The sequence below is a fragment of the Carica papaya genome, chromosome 4, assembly GCF_054855325.1.
Source record: "Carica papaya isolate Zhongbai chromosome 4, ASM5485532v1, whole genome shotgun sequence".
Classification (NCBI taxonomy): domain Eukaryota; kingdom Viridiplantae; phylum Streptophyta; class Magnoliopsida; order Brassicales; family Caricaceae; genus Carica; species Carica papaya.
In genome coordinates, this window is record NC_142312.1 from 18,187,462 (window position 1) to 18,197,033 (window position 9,572).

The 9,572-nt window shown below is 35.5% G+C and overlaps 1 pseudogene; it reads right to left on the minus strand.

Annotated features, from left to right (window-relative positions):
- Nucleotides 1-3,809: 3,809 nt before the first annotated feature.
- On the minus strand, nucleotides 3,810-5,315 carry LOC148266352 (uncharacterized; annotated as a pseudogene).
- Nucleotides 5,316-9,572: the final 4,257 nt, after the last annotated feature.

Here is a 9,572-nt window from a genome sequence, read left to right on the forward strand (position 1 = left end):
CACTTTTTCTTTGACTTCACCTCCCATTTTCACGAGAAAAATTTCAATTATGGGTTGTGAAAATGCAAACATATGTACAATTTTTTGATTTTGGGATGTGGTTGAAAATGATGGTGAACCCCCACCATTGCAATCTCATCCAACTGCAGCTTAATTAAAGAGTCATATGAAGAAAAATCCAATTACAAAGTAAAAACTTGCTTGTACTTTTCAGTTTTTGAAATGATTTTTACTAGGATAATGGCTTGTGAAACTCCAAAAGAGATATTGCATTTGCTTAAAACTGAGTATTTAGGTAATGATCAAACGAGGTTGATGCAAGTTTTGAATCTTAAGAGAGAATTTGAGATTCAAAGAATGAAGGAATAAGAAGGAATCAAAGAGTGTGCTATCAAACTCATGACATTGTTAACAAAATTGGATTATTTGGTGAAGAGTTTTCCAACAATAGAATTGTTGAAAATTTTTTTGTGAACTTATGAGAAAAGTTTGAACCAAAGATTTTCTCACTTGAAGATTCTAAGGATCTCTCAAAAATTACAATTACAGAATTAATTAATGCTTTACAAGCTGTGGAGCAAAGAAGAGCAATGAGAGATGAAAAAAAAATTGAGGGAGTTTTCATAGCCACAATGTCAAACAAGTCTTCATCAAGATCAAAGAGAAGAAACTTTCCACTATGGTGAGTATGCAGAAAAAACAATCATGATGAAAAAGATTTTTGGCATAAAGGTAAATCATAATATTTTTATTGTAAAAAATTTGGATATATACAAAAAAAATTACAGGTTGAAGAATGAACAAGTGATGCGGAACCCCAAGACCCTTGCTTGAACCTTAGAACTCTTCAATCGGTTTAGAACAGAATTTAGATCACAAGTAAAAAAGAAATTAAATTTGTTCAATCATCCAAATGGTAGAAGTTAAAGAGAACCCAATAAAGATAAATGATATCCCTTGAACCCAATCCAAACAAGCCCCAAGAACAATTGAAATAGGAAATCAAAATTGAAATACAATTAATAACAATTATATTCCAAATCAACACCTTGTGCATAAAGTGAAAAAAAAAGCCAAAACGCTCTCAACTCAATTCTGAAATGTTTGATTACAACTCTGGATGTCCACAAAGAAGAGTTCATTTGGTATTTATAGCCAAAGAAATCAATGATAAGTTACAATACAATAACTACAATTATAACTCCCACAATAACTAGGTCAATTATGTGGTAATTACAATTGTAACTTCAACAATAACTAGGCTAATTATAGGCATGTAATTGTTATGTAACTCCTTGTAACTCCAATCTTCTTAACCAACACCACTAATTGTTTGTGGCACCACACAGTTATGGGCTCATTCTTGTAGTAACACTAAGATAAGACTTAAGCCCAAAATGAGTTATACTTAACTATATGGGCTTAATTAACTCAAACTAAAATAAAACAATACAAAATACTTAAAACAACTGAATTAATCCAGCCCATACACAAGGCTTATTCATCCATTATCAATAAGACTCAAACAAGCCCAAATTATCCCAAATCACTTAAATCCAATTAAAGTTACGAATTTGGGCTGTTCAAAAAGCTTATATTTGAACTTTCCATAATTGGCATCATCCATATGTTTTTGAGTAAAAACTTGGAGCAACTCTTTAAGCTTCTTTACCTTTGATCTTGTTACTGGTCCGCTGAAACTTTCCAGTTTTGGAACTGTATGTGTTTACATCATTTGAAATTTGCTCCAAGTCACCTTCTGATGCTCTTTGAGTATCTTGAGTGTTTTTAGTCTTGTTTGCATCATTCCCCCTCCCCTCAAAAGGATTTGTCCTCGAATCAATTCCTGCATCAATTTCAAAAGGGGATAAATCATATATGTTAAATGTAGCCGAAACACTATACTCACCTGGTAGGTCCACTTTGTAGGCATTTTCATTGATTTTGGCTATGATTTGAAATGAACCATCCCCATGAGCATCTAACTTAGATTTCTGTTTTGATGGAAATCGTTCCTTGCGCATATGAACCCACACCCAATCTCCGAGTTCAAATGAAATCTTGCACCTTCCTTTATTGACATGGGATGCTACTTGTTCATTTTTCTTTTCAATGTTCTGCCTTGCTTTTTCATGAATTGCTTTAACTATCTTTGTTTTCTTATGTCCGTCCAAATTAAAAATGTCACTTATAGGAATAGGCAACAAATCAAGTGCAGTTAAGGGATTAAAACCATACACAATTTCAAAAGGAGAAAACCCAGTAGAAGAATGTATACTCCGATTATAAGAATATTCAACAAATGGTATCTTATCTTCTTAAGTTTTAACATTCCTTCCAATTAAGCACGTAATAATGTACCAAGTGTTCTATTTACTACTTCAATTTGACCATCCGTTTGTGGATGTGAAGTAGTAGAAAATAAAAGTTTGGTACCAAATTTGGAACACAAAACTTGCCAAAAGTGTCTTAAAAACTTAACATCCCTATCGGACACAATGGTTTTAGGAATGCCATGCATTCTAACAACTTCGCGGAAAAATAAATCTGCTATGTGTGTGGCATCATCTGTTTTGTGACATGGTATAAAGTGTACCATTTTGGAAAAACAATCAACAACAACAAATATTGAGTTTCGGCCTTTTCTAGTCCTAGGGAAACCCAACAAAAAGTCCATAGAAATATCAACCCAAGGATGTGTAGGAATGGGTAATGGCATATATAATCCATGTGGTTGAACTCTAGACTTAAGCTTGCCTAAGTAAGATGCACTGCGCACAAATTTTCTCAACATGTTTGCGCATATTAGGCCAAAAGAAATGTTCATGTAAAATGCTCAAAGTTTTACCAATCCCAAAATGTCCTATTAAACCACCACTATGTGCTTAACGAACAAGCAACTCCCTAATAGAACTATTAGGCTCACATAATTTTCCATTTTTAAATAAAAAACCATCATGCCTATAAAAGTCTTGAAATACTGCATGTTCACAAGCCACATAAACATTTGAAAAATCACTATCATGCACATACAATTCTTTGAAATATTCAAATCCCAAAAATTTTGTAGAAAGAGTAAAGATAAGACTGTACATTCTTGAAAGCGCATCAGCTACCACATTTTCTTTTCCTTGCTTATATTGGATCACATATGGGAAGGGCTCTATGAATTCTACCCATTTTGCATGTCGTTTAATAAGCTTGCCTTACCCTTTCAAATGCCTCAAAGATTCATGATCGGTGTGAATCACAAATTCTTTTGGTAACAAATAATGTTGTCATGTCTCTAATGCTCTTACCAAAGCATAAAACTCTTTGTCATAGGTGGAATAATTCAATTGTGCACCATTGAGCTTCTCACTGAAATAAGTAATGGGTCTTTTATCCTGCATAAGAACGGCACCTATCCCAAACCTAGAGGCATCACATTCAATTTCAAAAGTTGAATCAAAATTAAGCAATCTTAATAAAGGCGCATTACATAACTTTTCTTTTAATAAGGAAAACGCATGTTCTGGTTCTTTTCCCCAAACAAACCCCTTATCTTTTTTCATGATTTCAGTTAAAGGGGCAGCAACGAGACTAAAATTTTTTACAAATCTCCTATAGAAACTTGTCAAACCATGAAAATTACGCACCTCACTTACACTTTTAGGTGTCGGCCACTCTTCAATAGCCTTTACCTTTTCACTATCTACCTCGATTCCTTTTGCACTCACGACATATCCTAAGAAAATGATGCGATCAATGCAAAATGTACATTTCTTCATGTTAGCATATAGTTGAAATTTGCACAATGTGCCAAACACTTACCTCAAATGCATGACATGCTCATCAATAGATTTGTTATACACAAGAATGTCATCGAAGTAGACAACCACAAACTTTCCAATAAATTCACGTAAAACATGGTTCATTAAACGCATGAAAGTACTTGGTGCATTAGTTAAGCCAAATGGCATAACCAACCACTCATATAACCCTTATTTTGTTTTAAAAGCAGTTTTCCATTCATCTCGTTTCATTCGTATTTGGTGATAACCACTTTTAAGATCAATTTTAGAAAATACACAAGCACCATGCAATTCATCTAACATATCATCAAGTCGAGGTATTGGGTGTCGATATTTTACCGTTATTTTATTGACGGCTTTACAATCAACACACATACGCCAACTACCATCTTTTTTGGGTACTAATAAGACGGGCACTACCCATGGACTTAAACTTTCTCGAATGTGCCCCTTTTGTAAGAGCTCCTCCACTTGCCTTTGAAGCTCTTTGGTCTCCTCGGGATTGTTCCTATAGGCTGGTCTATTTGGTATGGCAGCCCCGGGAATAAAGTCAATTTGATGCTCAATCCCTCTCAAAGGTGGTAAACCTTGAGGTAGATCATCGGAAAAAACATTGCTAAATTCCTGCAAAACTTTAACCACAACACTTGACAAAAAAGAGTCAAGTTCGTTAGTTGAGAAACAAACTTCCTTGTACATGAGCACAAGAATTGGCTTGTTAGAAAATAAAGCTTTCCTCACATCTCTCATTTTAGCATAAAAACTCATTTTCTTTCCCTCATTCTTTTCTATAATCGAATGCATCTCTTTTTCTTTTTCCTTTTGATCTTCATTTTTCCACTCTAATTTTCTCTCACTCTCTTTTCTTTTCTCTTTTTCTTTTTCTTTTCTTTTTCTCTCGGTCTCTCTTTATGCGAATTCATCATGGGACTTTTCAAGTTGCATTTGGTCTTCAAAAACTCATTTAGGGGTTAAAGGAAGAAGAGTATACTTTTTGCCCTCTTTTCCTACCATGTACCTATTAAGATACCCATCATGCATCACTCTCCTATCCCATTGCCATGGTCTACCCAGCAAAATATGACTAGCTTGCATAGGAACTACATCACATATCACCTCATCACTATACTTCCCAATAGTAAAAGGCACCCTCACTTGCTTATTAACTCTCATCTCCCCACTATTGTTAAGCCATTGCAACTTATAAGGTTTAGGATGTTTGGTAGTTTTCAAACCCAGTTTATCAACAAATAAGGTACTAGCTACATTTACACAACTACCCCCATCAATAATCATGCTACACAATTTTCCATTCACTAGACATCTAGAATGAAAAATTTTCTCTCTTTACAACTTAACCCCCTCATCATCATTCCTTACTTGCATATTCAAAGCACGTCTAGAAACCAACAATCTATCTTCCATAGGCGTTTCCCCATCACTACAATCCTCCAAAGGAGGCATTTCTTCCTTCACATCATTCTCATCATCCGTTTCAACATCACCACCACACATCACCATTACCCTTTTATTTGGGCATTGAGATGTAATATGACCAAAACTCAAGCATCTAAAACACTTGATATCTCTATTCCTAGGAGTTTGGGAGTTAGAAATACCTTTGTTTTATTATCATTAGCATCTTTTGGCTTAGTTTTGTCATCTCTTTTGAATTGGACACCTTGTTATCTCCCCTCCAATTCGGTCTCCAATTGGAATTTTAGGCCGAGTAAGTGTTGGCTTGCCTTGTGTTCCCATTTTTCTTTAATTGTCTTTCAATCTTTATAGCTATGTGCACCATATCATCAATCTCCACATAATGTTGAAGCTCTACAATGTTGGCTATGTCTTTGTTAAAGCCATTTAAGAACCTTGACATAGTAGCTTCCCTATCCTCTTTAATATTAGCCCTTATCATGGCTATCTCCATCTCTTTGTAGTTGCAAACTTTTCCCTAGGCTTGCACATCAACTTGCAGTGCGCTTAAAGAAAATGCAGGCTTTTTAAAATATGAGAAGATATCCTTCCTGCCATAATCCAAGGTTCGAAAATATGAGAAAATCATTTTGGAAAGATAAGGATGAGCCAAAATAAAGGACATGAATTGGAAATAAAGGAAAGAAAAAAAAAACCCTAGACTCCAATCGACTATAAAGAAGGCGGCTGTTAAAGCTGAATCATCTTCCCTTGGGCCTGAGGCCACGCAAAGTAGATTTCCCTACTGCTGTAATTTTTCTTCTTCATATTTCTTCTCTCCTTTAATCACTAAAAACTCTTTTGTATTGAAACCCACCATGAGTGGCTAGTTTATTTCTTTTTCTAGTTGAGGTTTAGTGAACTCTAGTGATGTATTTGTCATATCGAATATATTTAATTCATATTTTATTTAAACCTTAGTATTTATTTATTTCATGCTCCTACATATGCTTGTTATGTTTTGAATCTGTTTGAACAAGTCAAGTCAAATGCATGTAGAAGCCGCAAACTGCCGGCTATACCACTCAAATTCGTAATTGTTTGAGCGGTTTCAGCACTTAACAGCGATCAGTGTGGTACTGAGGAGGTAAGTAACCAGGTTGACTAGTTCATGCGGATGAATCTGACAACTTGAATCAGGTTCTTCTAGTTTTCAAGGTCGTTGGCACATAAAATTCTATGGGCATTCCTAGGACTGTTTGGTAGGGAAAAACCAATCAATGAATATTTCTTGATTGGTTTAAAAATAAAGAAGGATTGGTTGTTGGAACATTTATGATAATTATAATTGGTTGACTAGTTCATGCGGATGAATCTGATAACTTGAATCAGGTTCTTCTAGTTTTCGAGGTCGTTGGCACATAAAATTCTATGAGCATTCCTAGGACTGTTTGGTAGGGAAAAACCAATCAATGAATATTTCTTGATTGGTTTAAAAATAAAGAAGGATTGGTTGTTGGAACATTTATGATAATTATAATTGGTTTGCTATAGTTTAAATGAGGTTGATCCTTGCATCCATGATCAATTACGTTACTTGAGTTGGCTATCTCATCAATTAGGAATCCTCTTTATTATTACTTTAGATTTTAACTTACAGCCATGATTTTATTCAACATCATTCTGCTTATTGTTCATTTTATGTTTAACGTAACCAATCCTATAAAACCCCTTATTGTTTACTTTTCATTTGTTAATCAAGGAAGAAAATTGATTTTTGACTCCTTGTGGATTCGACCATTCTTACCACTACTACAATATTGTTTTACTGGTTAATTAGGAATTTATTTTTGGTGGATTTGATATCCATCACCTCTCCACGTCCATGTCTTCCAGGATGTTGGAAGTAAGCGGCAACCACACCAACAATCCCTTTACCAAACAATTGCTACCAGAATTGATGGTCTCCCCTAACAACATATCCCATTTCTCCCTACAATAAGGCATAATAAGATACAAAGGGAGATTAGTCCTAAGAGGTAAAGAGGAACTTCGCAATCAACTGCTTTACTAGTGCCATAATTCAACACTAGGGCAGTCACTCTGGAGCTAGAGTCACTTATGAGAGGGCTAACCAACACTTCTATTGGCCCAATATGAAGAAAGGAATTTTATAAGAGGTCTAATAATGCAACATCTACCAACACTGTAAACAGAGCGAGTTCCCACACCAGGGCTACTTCGACCATTGCTCGTTCTACCATATGCTTGGACACACATATCCATGAACTTCATTGAACAGTTGCCCAAATAAGAAGGGAAGGACATTATATTAGTGGTAGCAGACCGCTTCACAAGTATGAACATTTCATTCCCCTGTAGCACCCCTTATTGCAGTCGGAGTAGCCCGAAGTTACATGGAGACAGTATAAAAGATGTGTAAAATTCCACAGGTAATTATGACTGATCGAGATAAAGTATTTACAAGTTTATTCTGAAAGGAGCTAATGAAGGCAGTGGGGACAAATTTACTCTTCAGTACTACATACCACCCTCAGACAGATGGACAAATAGAAAAACTCAATCACTGTCTAAAAATGTACCTACAATGCATGGCTAACCCACAACTAAAGACTTGGGCCAAATGGTTAGTCGTAGCTGAATGGTGGTATAGCACTTCGTACCATACAAGTTTGAAGATAACACATTTTCAAGCACTCTACGGGTACCCACCTCCACATTTCTTTGATTCCCTAGGATTCTACTCTGCATTACCCTCAGTACAGATGGTCCTAGCAGAAAGAGAAAAGGCCAACAAGACCATATGTCAGCAGCTACTACAGGCACAATCTAGAACCAAGCAATAGACAGATAATCATCAAAGTGAGAGTTTTGAGGTCAATGATTGGGTATTGCTCAAACTACATCCTTTCAAATAAGGGACATTTAAGAAGGGACGAGACTCCAAATTATCACTTGATACTACAGACCATTCCAAGTCTCTTAAAAAATTGGGAAGGTAGCATAAAAGCTCCAGTTACCTAAAGAATCAAGGATTCACACAGTTTTTCATGTGTCCCAACTCAGGAAATACATCTTGGCCACATAGGAAATCCAACAAGACTTGCCCTCGCGAATCATGAAAGACTTCATCAGTGTACAACCATAACAAATCTTAAAACAAAGAACCATATTACGAGGTAATTAACCAGTGGATCAAGTTCTTATCCATTGGGAAGGAGATCAAACAAAAAAATGCATATGGGAAGATTACAAGTATTTATAACACTAGTTCGTACACCTCAACCTTGAGGACAAGGTTACTGTTCAAAGGGAGGGTATTGTTAGCAAACCCCTCAAGGCTTGTCACAGGAAAAAGCACAAGAAGGGAAATATGCACATTAAAGGGAAAAATGGGGAAAACCTAGAACCAATTGGGATTATGGTTGACCAACCCTAATGGGATTCATCTCATCTCATAGTCGACGCCTCTCCCATATGCAATTCATCCCACAGTCGACATCGTGCTCATCATCATCATGCAACTCTGGCCGCTCAATTTCAGTGAGTATGATTTTGCCATAGAGGTCATTTTTATTTGTTGTACTTATGCCTATAAAAGGCTCTCTTCTATAAGTTGTAATCATAAAAAATAAAGAATCAATAAAATACCTATATTTTCCTCTCCTAAACCTTCTTTGTCTTCACATATTAGAGCCATGTTGAAGGCTTTTGACAACACCTTGATTTCTAAAATACAAAAATGTTCCCCTTATATTGGGACATTTCCTCATGCATCATGAAATGCATTATCATTTCACATTTTTTTATTTGTGGCATTTGGATTGGAGGCAAAAATCCATATTAATGATAGAAGTAGCAACATTGTCTACCTAAAGTGTCCTTGTACTATATTCTAAAATAAAGTTTTACCAAATAAACTGTGTCAAAATTTGTCACATAGTATTGCTTAAGACTAAATAATAAGTTCAATCATTTTTAAAAAAAAACTAATAGTCATTTTTTAAAAAACTATGGCAGTAGTTGAAATGTCTTTACATATTGAACTTCCTCTAGCATGATAGACTTGAAGTAGGTCACAAATCCTACCATTAAGCGTACACTGACCTAATCGCGAGCCAGTTTTAAACCCCAACAAGGCACATCAACCAGTAAGGTTTTGAATTGAGAACAACCAACTAGATATGAGGAATTGTCTCAAACAATTGAACAGGAAAATAATCCAAACTTAAGCATAACCAAAACTTTAACTTTGGACATAGTCCGAAGCTAAAACACAACCAAAATAACCTGGCTTAGTGCACATAGTCTTAAGCTCAGTCTTTAAGTAGGAGTCAACAG